The following is a 17,756-nucleotide window of genomic DNA, read 5'->3' as shown; positions in this document are numbered from 1 at the left end:
CGTTTTTTTTTTCATTCTATTTCCTGAACATGACCATAGATACAATGGACAGGAGGGAGCTATGTGACTCTTTGGCAGAGTTTTCTGTGACCTGTAAGGGGTTAGGAGGGACGAGATAAGCTTTGGCAATCACTGATTATATATATATATATATATATATGGTATATACGGTGCTATCTATACATACAGGTCCTTCTAAAAAAATTAGCATATTGTGATAAAGTTCACTAGTTTCTATAATGTACTGATAAACATTAGACTTTCATATATTTTAGATTCATTACACACCAACTGAAGTAGTTCAAGCCTTTTATTGTTTTAATATTGATGATTTTGGCATACAGCTCATGAAAACCCCAAATTCCTATCTAAAAAAATTAGCATAACATGAAAAGGTTCTCTAAACGAGCTATTAACCTAATCATCTGAATCAACTAATTAACTCTAAACACCTGCAAAAGATTCCTGAGGCTTTTAAAAACTCCCAGCCTGGTTCATTACTCAAAACCGCAATCATGGGTAAGACTGCCGACCTGACTGCTGTCCAGAAGGCCATCATTGACACCCTCAAGCAAGAGGGTAAGACACAGAAAGAAATTTCTGAACGAATAGGCTGTTCCCAGAGTGCTGTATCAAGGCACCTCACTGGGAAGTCTATGGGAAGGAAAAAGTGTGGCAGAAAACGCTGCACAACGAGAAGAGGTGACCGGACCCTGAGGAAGATTGTGGAGAAGGACCGATTCCAGACCTTGGGGGACCTGCAGAAGCAGTGGACTGAGTCTGGAGTAGAAACATCCAGAGCCACCGTGTACAGGCGTGTGCAGGAAATGGGCTACAGGTGCCGCATTCCCCAGAAACAGCGGCAGAAGCGCCTGACCTGGGTTACAGAGAAGCAGCACTGGACTGTTGCTCAGTGGTCCAAAGTACTTTTTTCAGATGAAAGCAAATTTTGCATGTCATTCGGAAATCAAGGTGCCAGAGTCTGGAGGAAGACTGGGGAGAGGAAATGCCAAAATGCCTGAAGTCCAGTGTCAAGTACCCACAGTCAGTGATGGTCTGGGGTGCCATGTCAGCTGCTGGTGTTGGTCCACTGTGTTTTATCAAGGGCAGGGTAAATGCAGCTAGCTATCAAGAGATTTTGGAGCACTTCATGCTTCCATCTGCTGAAAAGCTTTATGGAGATGAAGATTTCATTTTTCAGCACGACCTGGCACCTGCTCACAGTGCCAAAACCACTGGTAAATGGTTTATTGACCATGGTATTTCGGTGCTCAATTGGCCTGCCAACTCTCCTGACCTGAACCCCATAGAGAATCTGTGGGATATTGGGAAGAGAAAGTTGAGAGACGCAAGACCCAACACTCTGGATGAGCTTAAGGCCACTATCGAAGCATCCTGGGCCTCCATAACACCTCAGCAGTGCCACAGGCTGATGCCTCCATGCCACGCCGCATTGAAGCAGTCATTTCTGCAAAAGGATTCCCGACCAAGTATTGACTGCATAACTGAACATAATTATTTGAAGGTTGACTTTTTTTGTATTAAAAACACTTTTCTTTTATTACTTGGATGAAATATGCTAATTTTTTAGATAGGAAATTTGGGTTTTCATGAACTGTATGCCAAAATCATCAATATTAAAACAATAAAAGGCTTGAACTACTTCAGTTGGTGTGTAATGAATCTAAAATATATGAAAGTCTAATGTTTATCAGTACATTACAGAAAATAATGAACTTTATCATAATATGCAAATTTTTTGAGAAGGACCTGTAGAGGTGATATCTGTTATTCTAATGCTGCCTGTAATGATAAGCAGATAACTGCAGTAAAGTGATCTGTACAGACCAAACAGTGGTGCCTATTATTAGACTTAGTGGCCAATGCAAAAGCTTTTAAATAATGATAGCGACATGGAAAATTAAAAATATTACCAAATAATGTTAAAAATATGTTTAACGTAAAAACATAATTTAAACCTAGATCATTTTCTCATTAAACATTCCCTTTATTGCATAGCAACTGTGAGAAATGTTCTTCACTTGCTGCTCAGAAAGCTTTTTATTAGGATGCTTCTTCTCATGAGATAGGCTCTGGGTATACTATTCATTGTAGATTTCTGGATAGATCAGCTACGTATGGTTCTCAGGCCTTCTAGCTGTTGGCAGCTGAAAGTTAAACCTATGACAGTAATAAGCTGCCCTATTTAAGGATCGCATATAATCTGGAGGTCCGCTTGTAAGAGGGTGGAGGACAGCCGTATCCTCAACCCCATCCGCACCATTTGTGTAATAGACTTGTAGTAAGAGCTATGATAGTAAAGACTTAGGCCTCATGCACACGGTCGTATGTATTTTGCGATCCACAAAAAATGGATCCGCAAAAAAAACGGCTGACGTCTGTGTGCTGGCCCCTGATAGAACAGTAGTATCCTTGTCCGTATTGCAGACAATATTAGGACATGTTCTATTTTTTCATGGAACGGAAATACGGACGTACGGAAATAGAATGCACACGGAGTAACTTCATTTTTTTTTTTTGAGGACCCATTGAAATTAATGGTTCTGCATACGGTCCGCCAAAAAAATGGAACGGACATGAAAAAAAATTAGTTCGTGTGCATGAGCCCTTAGGCCGAATGCACACAGCCATGGAACACGGATGTGAACGGTCCATGGTATCCCGGCCTGGCATCCTGCTGACAGCAGGAGCGCACGGTGTCATTGGTTGCTATGACGCTGTGCGCTTCATGCCGCCGCTGCACTACAGTAATACACTCGTATAGATTCGCACATCACTGAATCACAAGCATGTGCTTGTGACTGATCTCCACAGACAGCACACATATTCATTGATTTGAATGTGTTTTTCCACAGGACAGTGGAAAAACAATGGAGAAATACTACTTTGATATGTTTTGTGGGCCAAACACACCTATCTATGAGGGAGATTTATCAACATTGGTCTTTCCTACACCAGTCTTGAGTCCCTGTTTGCTGGAGTGAGATGCCCTTACTTTTTTTAAATGCAGATTCTTCTTAATAAGGGGTCATCCACACAAATGTATTTTCTTGCCGTGTCCTTCAGTTTTTTTTTTTTTTGCGGACAGTATGGGTAATCATTTATTTCAATTGGTCCACAAAAAAACGGAAGTTACTAAGTGTGCATTCCGTTTCCGTATTTCCGTTCCTCAAAAAAAAAAGTCCTATTATTGTCCGCATTACGGACAAGGATAGTACTGTTCTATTAGGGGCCAGCTGTTCTGTTCCGCAAAATACGGAATGCACACAGGATGTCATCTGCATTTTTTGTGGATCCGTTTTTTGCAGACCGCAAAATACATACGGTCATGTGTATGATCCCTAAATTAGGCAAATCTCTTGTCCTCCATTCACCAGAAACTGCAATCTATGCCAGCTGGGCGGCTGCTGTAGACTTGGTTGTCCGCTTTTTTTCTGTTGATGACCTTTCCTCAGTAATCTGTAAATAACAGATCGACCACGGAGAAAATACCTGGAGATATGTCTTGAATTCAGACCTTTGATACATTACAGTCCCAGTATTTGAATCCGCAAAATGGACCTGGGCATGTGAATGAGGCCTTAGGACTCATGCACACAAACTTATTTTTTTTCCGTGTCTGTTCTGTTTTTTTTTGCGTACCGTATGCAGAACCATTCATTTCAATGGGTCCACAAAAAAAATGGAAGTTTCTCCATGTGCATTCCGTTTGTCAGCATTCTTTTATATAAAGGACACAGATGGGACTGTTCTATTAGGGGCCAGCTGTTCCGCAAAATACGGAATGCATGCGGATCCGTTTTTTTTTGGACTGCAAAATACATACGTTTTGTGTGCATGAGCCCTTAGGGTGTGGTGTGTAATCCTGGAATAAATTAAGATGAGAAAGCTCCCTTCACAAGCACTTCCTCTCGTAGCTTAGAGCAAAAGAAAACAGTGTCGTCTGGAGAATACAAAATGTAACTGCTTTGAAATGATACAATAAGCGCCGGCACAAGGTGCTGTAGTTGGGGCGTCATCAGAAAACGAAGACTGAGTCATCAAGTTGAGAGAAAGTTCATTATAAATAAGAGGAGGCATTGGGCTTTTCTTCTGCCGTGCATCTGGCGCCCGCGCTGGGCTCCGTTCATTAATATTTTACAGAATAAATATTTTCCTGCTGATGCTTCGTTCATCTCAGGGTGAAGTATTTATGGACTCCTGCTCCTGATAAACTACACATGAATACAGGGATCTACCAAGACTGCAGAATTCAACACAAAAGACCACAATTTGTTTTTGAAGAGCATATGGAAAATAAAACCAGCACAGATCACCGCAGGAAAGAGGGGGCTATGAGTTCTGGTTGGATGCATTCTTTTCCTTTCCATTCTCCCGCATTTAGAAATCGTGGCTTCCAATAGCAGTGATGTGAACTCCGCCTTAGGGCTCATGCACACGCCGTGTTTTGTGCTCTGCAGATCGCCGTGTGCATGCTGCCATATATTTTTTTAACTCCTGCAGAAAAGTCCTATCCTTGTCTGCAAAACGGGCAGAAATAGGACATGTTTTATCCTTGTGGAACGGACATACGGATGTGGACAGCACAAAGTATGCTGTCTACATCTTTTGCATTGAGATGAATGGGTCCCCATCTGATCTGCAAAAACACGCATTGGATGTGGACCAAAACGACGGCCTTACCTTGATTCCTGATCCTCTACTGCTATGTGTGTATGCGGCTAGTATTTCAGCTGCCTAAGGGCTCATGCACATGACTGTATGTATTTTGCGGTCCGCAAAACACGGATCCACAAAATAAACAGATGATATCTGTGTAACGTCCGTGTTACATCAGCTTTTTTGCAGATCCATTGGAACAATGCTTGTCCTTGTCTGCTAAACAAACAAGAATAGGACGTGTTCTATTGTTTTGTGGACTTGCGGACGTACGGATGCGGAATGCACACGTGTGCATGAGCCCTAAGGGTATATTCGTCACATGACCGACCGACAGACAAGTCGAGCACCGAGTGATCAGCATGGTGCTCAAGGCAGACCTAGGAGCAGGGAGCCTCCCAGCTAGCAAAAGCCGCCCTGGGAACGAGGCCGAACACAGATCCTCGCTCCCGAAGCTAAGCAGCAGGTCTGCGGCTGATGGGAGACCGAGTGCTCCTTCAGCGCTCCGTTACAACACCCAAGCATTCTGCTAGCATTTCCTGCTGCTCTATGACATTGTCTGCCTACGTTTAAGTCTTCTGAAAAAATGACCCCTAAATCCCTTTCCTCAGATACTGAGGTTAGGACTGTATCACTGATTTTATATTCTACTCTTGGGTTTTTACACCCCAGGGCATTATCTTGCACTTATCAACATTACATTTTAGTTGCCAGATTTTTGACCATTCCTCTAGTTTTCCTAAATCCTTTTCCATTTGGTGTATCCCTCCAGGAACATCAACCCTGTTACAAATCTTTGTGTCATCAGCAAAAAGACACACCTTACCATTGAGACCTTCTGCAATTTCGCTAATAAAGATTTTAAACAATATGGGTCCCAGAACAGATCCCTGAGGTACCCCACTGGTAACAAGACCATGGTCTGAATATACTCCATTGACTACAACCCTCTGCTGACTGTCCCTCAGCCACTGCCTAATCCATTCAATAATATGGGAGTCCAAGTACAAAGACTGCAATTTATTGATAAGCCTTCTATGTGGGACAGTATCAAAAGCCTTACTAATGTCTAGATAAACGATGTCTACTGCACCTCCTCCATCTATTATTTTAGTCACCCAATCACTAAAAATCTATAAGATTAGTTTGACATGATCTCCCTGAAGTAAACCCATGCTGTTTTTCATCTTTCAATCTATGGGATTTGAGATGTTCCACAATCCTGTCCTTAAGTATGGTTTCCATTAATTTCCCCACTATTGATATCAGGCTTACTGGCCTATAGTTGCCCGATTCCTCCCTACTACCTTTTTTGTGAATGAGCACAACATTTGCTAATTTCCAATCTTCTAGGACGACTACTGTTACCTGTGATTGGTTAAATAAATCTGGTTTTGCTAGTTCACCGCTAAGCTCTTTTAATAGCTTTGGGTGTATCTCATCAGGCCCCTGTGACTTATTTGTATTAATTTTAGACAGCTGACTTAGAAACTCTTCCTCTGTAAAGACACATGCATCAAAAGATTTATTAGTCTTCCTTCCTAACTGAGGTCCTTAATGTTCCTTAGTAAAAACTGAACAGAAGTATTCATTGAGGCAGTTCAGCTAGTTTTCTATCTTCTTCTATATACTTTCCTTCTTTTGTTTTTAATTTGGTAATTCCTTGTTTTAGTTTCATTTTTTTCATTTATGTATCTGAAGAATGTCTTATCGCCTTTTTTTCACTAACTGAGCTAATTTCTCTTCTGCCTGTGCTTTAGAAGCTCTTATAACTTGTTTGGCCTCTCTCTGCCTAATCTTATAAATTTGCCTGTCATCCTCGTTTTTTTTTTTTTATAATTACTAAATGTTATCTTTTTGTTTTTAATGATTTTGGCCACTTCTGCTGAGTACCACAGTGGTCTCTTCCTTATTTTGCTTTTACTGACAAGCCTAATGCAATTATCTGTTGCCTTTAATAGTGCCATTTAAGTAGTCCCACTTCTCCTGGACTCCATTGAAACTGTTCCAATCTGATAGGGACTCGTATACCACTATACTAATTTTAGAAAAGTCAGTTTTTCTAAAATCTAAAACTTTTGTTTTTGTGTGGTGTTCTCCTGGCAGAAATAGCTATTTTGGTTTTCCAGTTTACATCAGGAAGATTAAAGTCTCCCATAATTATAACTTCCCCTTTCAATGTCATTTTAGCTATTTCCTCAACTAGTAGATAATCTAATTCTTTGACTTGGCTAGGTGGTCTATATATCACACCTACACGAGTTACCTTATGATTATCAAGCTGCAAGATAACCGAAACTGACTCTAAATTGGTCTCGCTAACTTGTAATAAATTAGATTTTATGCTATCTTTCACATACAGGGCCACTCCTCCCCCTTTCTTGCCTTCTCTGTCTTTCCTATATAGAGAGAACCCTGGTATTGTTATATCCCAGTCATTACTCCCATTGAACCATGTCTCAGTAACAGCCAGTAAATCTATATTCTCAGATGCCATTATAGACTCAAGTTCATTGATCTTATTCCCTAAACTGCGAGCATTTGTAGACAAGACCCTGAGCTTCTCATTTCTTAACCTATGTGCTACTGGCATCTTCTGGCATTGTTCCAGGGGGGCAGTCGGACTGCTGGATTATCACCCTTTTGCCCCCTTTCCTAGTTTAAATGCTCCTTAGTAAATACTTTGAACTGTTCACTGAGGACATTCGTTCCCTTGAACGAAAGATGCAAACCATCTTTCTTATACAGTTCTTTTCCATCCCAACGAGAGCTAACATGAGACACAAAGCCAAACCCTTGGTTCAGACACCATTCACCAAGCCATACATTAAATTCCTTAATGTGCATCTTCCTGTCATGCTGAAGGTTATGCATGGGTAAATTTGCAGAGAATGAAACAGTTGATGCAATCTCCCGTATATCATTTCCAAATGTGTGAAAAGCTTCCTTCACCTTTGAAACCTCATTGCAAGCCAGATTATTTGTCCCAAGATGGACAATAACAACTACCTCCCTTTCCTGCTTTGCTTGCCTAACAATATTAAGGATACGTTGTCTATCCCTGCTAGCGGTAGCACCAGGGAGACATCTCTCAACACCATTTTCCTCAAACCTCACACCTCTTATGATAGAATCGCCCACCAACAGCTGCTTACTATCAGTCATCACCTTATCCTTTTTGTCTTTGGCTGCAGTTTTGCATACTTTAGGCATGGGAGATGCTTGTTCCTCACCCACTATGCCTGAGTCATCCTCCATGTTGCTCTTGCACTCTGAAAGTGCTGCAAATGAATTATGGAGAGCCACAGAGTGTGGGAAATGTCTTCTATCAACAACTCTCAGTCTACCAGAACCTGCAGTAACCCATCTTCCATTTCTAGGGGGCATCTGTGGCAGTGGCATTGCAACATTCCCAGCCTGAGTTTGTTTAACAGTTAATTTACAAATCTCAGATTTCAAAAATGCTATTTTCCTGCTGCATTATGGAGAGCTGTCTACAGATCAGACAGCATCCAAACCTCCGAAGAGTGGAACCTGAAATAAAAGCACTGCAATTCCTGCACAGAACCAGGTCTGCCATTTTAAAGGGGAAAGATTTTAAACAAACAAATCTTACTTTTTTAGATTGTTTCCACCTCCAGATTACCTCCTGAGTATCCCCTATGCACTTATAAATGCAGCACTTGAGAATGCAGCAAGCTATAATTAGGCAAGCTAATACTATGTGGCTATATATACACACACTCCCACAAAAGCTCCTCCCCCAAAAACAAATTTGACACCTTAATCACCTATGCTCATTTGCAATCAAACAATAGTGAGAACCTGTCTAACAAATTCCTTACCTGTTTTGAAGCACAGTGTCTGAGTATCCACCAGAAACACAGCTGAAGTTCTGCTACAGTGGAAAAGCTCTAAGTTAGTCTAAGTTAGTCTCCTGAATATTTTAGATGCACTCATAAAATGCAGCACTTTGAGAATGCAGCAAGCATTGACCATTATACATGTAATGAACTTTATGTTGACCAATTGTTGCACTTGCACTTTATTATATGCCTATAAACCATGCACTACCAGTCCTATTTATTTTTAATCATGTTTTTATTTATTGTGCTATGTCAATCATGTGAACAATAAATTTGTTGATAATAAATTATTTGATTATTGTTTGATATATAGTGGCTCCATATATTTTTTTGTTGGTTGTGTGTTCTATAACATATATGGGTTGAGTACCGTTTCATGGGAAATATTTTTTGGGTTGCTGTATCACAGACCGCTCTGGAGCAGCCATAATACCTGCATATCTATCACCATTAAGGAGTTAGAACTGCCATTTAGCAGGTTCCGGTTCAGTGCCACACAAAGGTTTTTTCAGGCGATTTAAGGGGATTTGCATTTTTTGGTGTGTTTTTTTGCTTGCATTTTATGCCACCTTTGTTAGGCAAAAAAACACAATTTCCATCACCATTGGAAATATTAAACACAGCTCAGACAATTTTTGCCGTGCCATTTTTTCACTGGAAGACCTGAAGGTGAGCTTCACGGGGCCAGAGTGCTTCTGTCACCTTCAGTCAGTCAAGTGATGTTCTTACCAGCTCGATTGACTGACCGGGGGTGAGAGAGGCCGATGTCAGTCAGTTTGTGCCTACAGCATTGTGCTGCCTGAGTGTGGAGCCACTGAAAAAGAGGACACCCCAGTGTCTATCCAGGCCCTGTGCCGGACGTAGAACAGGGAGCCAGGAAACCGCACTGTCTGGCCAAAAGCCAAACGTCTGGCCACCCTAACCTCTTGGCTTTATCAGCTTGACCACTCTAATTGTGAAGAACCCTTTCCTGCATTAATATCTAAATTACCTTTCCTCCACATGAAATTAATGTCCCCAGTCCTTTGTAAAGTCCATGGAATGACTAATACCTGTGCCAGTTTTTTGTCTTGACTACACATGTATTTATACATGTAAATAAGATCATCTCAAAGGTCCCTTTATTCCAAGCTGAGGAAACTAATTCTTCAAGCTTCTCATTATACAGAGACCTTCCATCCCATTTAATAAGCTGGTCGCCCATATATAAACCCTTTCTAGCTCTGCTGTAGTCTTTATAGCATATGAAGCCAAAAACTGAATCCCATATTGAAGATGTGGCCTTTTATCAATTTAGTTTTTATATAAATGCTGGCTCTTGCTGTATTACTGTATATCTAGATGAAGAACATCTAATGATAGCTTTTGGAATTACATACATGAATTACATAAGATTATTGACCTGTTAAAGCAGACCTAAGCTTGTTCTGATGAGTAAAAATGCGGAAGGTGAAGCCACATGGTTTCTGCAGCCATGTGCATCAGCTACTGACATCATGTCAAAATGAAAATGATGTATGAACTGCACCACATTTGTTTCTTTTCTTCAAATTTTAACTAAACCACAGAAGTGATGTGGTGATTTGTGACAGTTTTGGACGTTCACAGCATACTATATTGCTTTTCTTGAAAACTTATTGACAAATGTTTTAAGCTTTCATTATATGCTCCATTAAGTCTTTCTTGTTGATTGGCATTTTGTTTGCTGGTAAAAAAGAGTACAGGAGTGGATCATAATTAGGAGTGGATCATAAAAGGGGATAAAGTATAAAGGACAGATATGACTTCTCCTCTTTTTCAAATTCACTATTGATTTTGGCTTCCAAATCTGCGTCAGGAAACCTGACAGTGCGGCCATATCCAAGGGTTCGGCTACACAGCTATCTTGGCTTGACAGCTGTCACACCCAATGGTCACAGTGGGATCGCAGTATAACGATGATGGCATAGAAATGAATGGGGCAACCGCGCATTGGATTTTTTGCGATTTTGAGATCGCAGCACATGTGCGATTCATGCTGCAACCTCATTCATCTCTACGCCAGCACCTTTACACTGTGATCCTACTGTGATTATTGGGTGCAACAACTGTCGTGCGATCACATTGCTTTTTTTATGGTACATGTGTTTTTTTATGGCTTTTTTGATTGTTGCAGATTCCATCAAATTTGTGGGACCAATAGCACAGCCTGCTGCACTATTTTGTCCAATAGGAAACCCAATAGGCACTATTCTAGTCAATGAGATCCGACTGGCACTGTTTGTCTCAGTTATGGTCCGTCATAATGGAGCAGAACAACAGACATCATTAGCACTGATCTGAACGGGCCCCAAACCAGAATCCCCCTATATTAGCTTTCTGAATGACCACAGGCACTAACTGCAAACAGTGAAACCAATCTATAAAATAGGCATTTTAATAAAACTTTTACCAGTCAGTGACACCAGTAGTGAGAGCCACCAATAGGCTCATAGAGACATAGAGCTAAAAATTCTCCACATTGGACAAGATGGTTAAACAATAGCTAAAGGGTCCAAAAATCACAGTAAATTCTATATCTTTCTATTTGTAAAATAAGTGAATTAATATAAGTGGAAGGTTAAATAAGCTACTAGTTGCATGTAATAATTATATATTATGAGTGATTAATTTACAAGAACCCTTTACTTGCTGCCATTACTGGCATTCTTTTCTTCACTAATGAATGTAAGGGCTCAGGCACATGCCCATATAATGGCTCTGTAATATGGCTCCGATATGCCATGTGCTTTCCATATGGTATTTCATAAGGAGACATACTGAGGTTATTTTTTCTCTTAGATTACATACAAATCCAACAGAAAAAATTGTGCCATTCTCCATTGAATTCCGTATGTACTGAGATATGTTCCCCTGGAAACACTGCTGTAGGGGAGGATATCTCTGTGGACACAGATTCCAGGGAATCCTACAGTATATGGCAGTGTGGATCTATAAAAAAGCAGCCAAACAGGCTCCGTGCCCGTGTGCATGAGCCCTTATGGTCTTTACTTTTAGGCCTCATGCACACAAACACGTGTGTCGGACGTTCCGTGCAATGGGGAGCGCAATTTGCGGTCCTCAATGCACGGGAACCATCCGTGCGGTTGCTGAAGATGGATGCAGACCCATTCCACTTGAATGGGTCCATGATTCATGAACATGTTTTTTTGGGGTATGCAAAGGCATGGAGTGAAACCATGGTTATGTGCCTCCACTCTGCACCGCTCCTTCTGGATTGTGGACCCATTCAAATCAATGGGTTCACATCCGTGATACAGTGTGCACACTAACAGTCCTATGCATGGCTTTGTGCATGAGGCCTAAGTATTAAGCCATTCATTTTTGCAAAAGTGCTTTCTGATGAATGTGCCAATACAACCTTCATGCTTTCAGTTACTTTTTGGTCACTTGTTGGTTTGCACATTCATAAATATGTTATATGTTACGGATTCAACCCCACAGCATGGCCAGGCCATGCCCACTTGCGGCAACCAATGCCCACACGAGTTTGGCCCAAACTGGAGCAGCCATTGTTTGCCTCATGCTGCAAGCTGTACGTGGGGTCGTACCCAAATTCGATCGACTAGCATTATATGTAAATGCCTATCAATGTGAAATAAGAAGTATTTTAGTGGTACCTGCAGTAGAAAAGACAGGGCTAGTCCTGTATTAATATGCTCTTGTGTTGGTCTGCTAAATATTGCATCATGGGCTCGTTCGTCATGCTCATTAACATTAGTAAATAATACATTATATTTACGAACACTGTCAATCAACCCATTTGTATGGCAGGAGAAAGGATTAATTAGCTGCCGCCGGCTAACAGTATGGTAGCCGTTACAGCAATCACTGCTTAACCAGATAATTTCTGGAGCTCAGGAACAGAGAGTGGGTTGTGTTCTTCAATTAACTCACATCAAATGGTCTGAACCAAATGCATTTGCTAATGATGATTATTGGGATAAGAGAACATCTGCTCTAATTAGCTGACAATGCCGGTTCCAGGCTGCGAGATCGGTCTTTAGGATCACCATGTAGCACTAATTAAAATGAAACACTTGCTAGAAGCATTCTTGAAGAGTGAGCACAATTATCACGTGCATCACAATACCATTTTATGTCTTTTTTATTTATTGAAAATCCTTTTACTTTCTCCTCTTTATCTCTCTCTCTCTCTCTCTCTCTAGATATATATATATATCTACATATATACTCATACACATACACTGAGCCTAAAATATAAATAGCCTTGCACTAAATATATGCTTATCAGTCTATAAAGGCCCAGAATTTGTCAGATCTTTACTTCAATATTTTATGATCTTGTGTCACCACTTAGATTCTGTATGTAGTTCACCGCAGGGTCCTCAATATAATTAGAGACATATGGGGGATTTATCAAGCTTCTGTGCAAGTTTTCTTGGTGTAAAGTTACTTTTTTGGCATAAGTCACAGACTGTTTTTTTGCAACAAAATGTGTGACACCCTTGTCACCTTTTCAAAAAGTGGAGGGGCATGGGTGGGAGGAGGCAGGCCATGAGCAGGACCTCCATTGCCCAACTCCAGCATGTGGCTGGAGTAAATTTTAGTTGGGCGATCCAACATGTGCCACAATTAAGAGGTGTGCGTCTCTTAATAATTGTGATACTTTTCATGCCAACGCAGGACAACTTACGGTAAGACCGGCGTACACAAGACTGGTCTTGATAAATCTCCCCCACAGAGTCTCAATACCACAGCCGTGTTCACGGTCTGAAATTTCTCCACTTGGTTCCTTTGGTTTCTCTGAATTAAATCAAGTAAAACGCACCAAAAACTCAGTAAGCGTCGACTTTATATTTCTTTATCCAAAATACTTTATAGTATAGCATTATAATGCATACATAATTGAATACTGTATCGTTAAGTATGGACTTTATTATCATATGTGCTTTTGACTATGAGTCATTTATGTATGCACTATAATGCTAAGTATTTTGGATAAAGAAATATAAAGAAGGAGCTTAGTGTATTATTATTATTTTTTACTTGAAGTCTGAACTGGAGTCAAGTTGGGATATCAAAGATTTTGTACCGTTGTGGTCCTGCAGTCCAACTAAGTATTGTTCTCCGATTTAAAAACCAGAAGAGCTTACCTAAGGCTTTATTCACATTAGGATTGGAGGCAATTAGAGGAAAGCAGGGAATTCTCCAATCCATTCCATCTCATTTTTGACACAAAATGATTAATGGTCTCAAACTGGCTATACATATTTCCATACATAAATCCTTAGGTCAGACCTGTTACATTTTGAGGTCTGGTATACTTGTAGCTGCAGCAACCAGACTCCTATCATTGGTAACCAAACTCATATCCCCAAAGCCCCTATGAGTCTGACATTGGCCTTTGTTTTTTTTTTTTATTGTATGGCCAAAGACACAAAACATGAATAAATCCCCTTAAATAATATAGATGCTAAAGTTTAAGCTACATCGGTCTTAGTGTAAATTAGGTTTAATACATATTATCAATTGTCTAAAATGCTAATGAAATTAATAAATAATTGTATTTTGGCATTTGGTTATCTCTACGTGTATGTTAGTGCTTGACCACTGCTCTGCTCATGGCTGGGCGGCAGCTTGCTGTATCAGAAACCTACTCCCCTCCATTAGGGTTCACATAAAGGGTGTATTGTGTAGGAGGAAGCCAAGAGAAAATGTTATTCTCCACAACCGCACTACCTTATTATCAGAATCACCCTGGGTGTGTAAAATAAGTGATTCTACTAAATTTGCCTTGCCTTTAAGTCTGAGAGAACCACCCTTCTGTTTTTTTTTAGTATTATTGAAGTTGGAAATGAATTTCTAGGGCTGAGGGTCATATGGACTGCTCATTGAATTACTTGATATCATTTTGTATTGGCTGGTTTGGAGGATACATTGAAATTGTATAAAATCTAATATTTTAATGAGTGAAAGAAGACTGGAAAATAAATTAAGACAGTTAAAAAATGCCATCTTTTTTCTGGTATTTTCTATATTAGATGCTCATAATTTCAAGTGTAGATAGTATTTCCAATGTTTAAATGTGAGATTGCGGTTGTGAATAGTTCTTTGGGAACATCTTCCATTGCATCCTTTACCTACTGTTGTTTTTATCATGTTTGTTTTGTGGACTCTCTCACCATTAGATCTGGTGCAGAGCTGTCTTCTTCTATAGCAGTAGCTGTAAGGTCTTTGGTTGCCTAATATCTGACCTCATATGTAATTTTATACGACACTTGTCTCAGTCTAGCATTTATTCTACCATGCAAAAAGCTCCAGATAACACACATGTTTTTTTTAGGGCACCTATGTTTTTATCTGTGGTATTTGGTAGGGCATTTTTTGTGTGTTTACCTACCAGTAAACATTTATGCGTGCATAATATGCCACCAAAAATCTGCGTACTACACGGTCAGGTTTTTGCATGCAATTTTAGAAGCCAAAATCAGGAGTTGATCATAACAGAAGAGACAATATAAATGACATATATGACTTCTGCGCTTTTGAAATCACTTCTGATTTTGGCTGCCACAACGACATTTTTTAATTAAAAACTGCACAGACTTTCAGGCATGCTGCTTTTTTTTAAATCTACCGCATTCCTTTATGTTGAGGCTCCCCCCCCCCCCCCAAAAAAAAAATGAGGGTATAAATGACTTCATATAGCATGTCGTCTGTGCTCTTTTTACTGTATTAACTCCAGTATCTGTACTGTAACCTTTGAGTACTAATGTATTATTATACTAGTGAATGCTGCTGGTAAATAATGTGATAATGAGGCGATTTGAAGACTTCTCCACTCCAGTATTATCATCTTGGGAGCTTAATATCAAGTGTTTAAGCAGTTGGATGAGATGAGAATTGCATTCTAAGCACGTAACTTGTAACTGTGCACAAATTCAAATTTGCTTAGAGAATTCCCAATTCACATTAAGTACCTGGAAGAAGACTCTGCTGCCTCATTTCATCATTGCAACCAACAGGATTTTATTATTTATGTAACCTTGAAGATCCGTGGGCTGATGCCTTGCCTTAGGAATCATAGATCACAGTAATGAGAGCTATGAAACACATAGATTGCTGTATACTTCTTTTTTATGTCCTTCATTGCTTGTCTAGGTGTTTGTAGATGATTCCAGTAAGGACAATAGAAGCTGTAATGGAAGAAAGAAGAGGATTATTTCATGCGAGCCTCACTAAGAACCTCTTTTGACTGAAAGTTTATATAGTTTTCACGACTTTAAAATGTTCTTCTGTACGGTTCTCCAAGATTTTAGCACAGGAACTGCTAAACTTAGGCTACATTTTAAAGGAGTCTTTAAAACCATGGCTGTGGAGTAATTCAGCATAGACATGCTGGAAAAAATCTCCTGATTAGAGATGAAAGAATCAATTCATAAGAATTGATTTGTCTCATCAGGCATAGTTCTGCACATCTGATGGGATGCTCCTGAGACAGAGGATGTCCCCCCTGCCGCTTGATTCACAGGAGCAGAGACTGTTCATGCTACACTTCCAGGTAGTAATGCATGCACAGTTGCTGCTCCAGTAATGGAAGCAGAGCCTCTGCGCTTGTGCTGAAGCAGCGGCACAGGCATGAGATTGTGAGTTTCGGCAATCATGTAACAAATACAGAACTTTGCTTAATGAGACAAAACCTTCAAAATAAATCTGCTTATCTCTGCTCCTGATGCCATGCCTATTGATTGACCTGGGTCAACAAATACTAAAAGGGTGTCCTACGTGATTTCAAAGTGGAATTGTAAACTTAATAGAAAAGCAGCATATTACAGATCCATACTCCTAGAAACCAAAATGGCAGAACAACATTGTTTGCGCTTTTTGGTGGGAGGAGTGGCGTGGAGAAGCTCAGCTCAAAGAGAAACAATGTTCCAATTTTAGTCTGTCATAGCCTTGTATAGAGTTTCAGTGCAAGTCTATGGGAATGATTAAACCATTTTTTTCCAGACATAAGCAAGTCTTTATAAATAACAGAGCTAAACCAGACAGTCAAAAGGTTAGTGTGTCTGTTTTTTCACTCCGAAACTTTGCATAGGTAGAAAGTCTTAAAGTCTCTCAGTATTAGCTGGAGGTGCATTAACCCTTTCCACAGTGTAGTGTGGCTAAAGTGTAATAACAATGCAAATAAACAGGACATATTACAAGAAACATATAAATGTAGGACTGCCAGAGATAGCTAAGTGATGTACTTGGATATCTCTAGTAGTCTCCTAGAGACTGAATGGAGCAGCAGCTTGAATTAATATGGGGGATGCATGACCCTTATACTTTATACCATAGATAGAGGATATGTTTTCATTTTTGTACATCCCCTTTAGGCCTACTTGCTATAGGTTTCCTGTGGAGTTTACTAGTGGGAGAAAACAAATTATTGATATATAAAAGCAATGCCATTTCTATAAAAACTTTGATGTAAACAAACTTGAATAAACTTGTATAAGAAAAGAATAAATAATTGCAGTCGATTCTGTATTATAAAAGTGCCAAATATAGATATGTTTCATTAAAACCAACTGACATGAAGCTAACATAAATACAGTATAGACCAGAATGGCACCCATACATGCTATTGGTCTGCTGTGGCTGACATTGGTATAGGGGCACTGTGACATGTTAGGATTAAATTGCCACAGCACTCTTCCAGCAGTACTGTACCTGGTGCATATTGCTGTAAAATAAAACCTTGGCTGCTACAGAGCCACTTTTTCTAAATGAAACAAACATTTCATGTCATTTAATGATTGACAGACAAGGTCTTCTACCCCTATATTTCCAAAGAGGTTATGCAACAGCTGTAGAGTGTATTATACAGTACAGTTCTCTAATTGCTGTAGAACATGCAATACCCATCTCACTCACTTTTTGAAGACAGAGAGGTTCTTGTATCAATGATCAATCAACAGGGCTGCCATCAGAAATTTTGGGGCCCCTTACACAACTCAAGGCCTGCCCCCCTCTCCTACCCTGCCCCATTTAGAATCTGTCCTGACTCCGCCTCCCAGCCCCCCTCCACCCCAAGGACCCACCCCCAATTTCATTATTTTATTACAACTACAGGTAACGAGTGACGTCATAGTGCAGCGGACGTACCTCCCGGCAGCCACTGTTGTTTTAAAGTGGCAGCGGCCGCCGGACCGAGAGGTA

This window comes from Bufo gargarizans, chromosome 2, assembly GCF_014858855.1.
Source record: "Bufo gargarizans isolate SCDJY-AF-19 chromosome 2, ASM1485885v1, whole genome shotgun sequence".
NCBI lineage: Eukaryota > Metazoa > Chordata > Amphibia > Anura > Bufonidae > Bufo > Bufo gargarizans.
Note: the sequence above shows the minus strand (reverse complement) of the source record.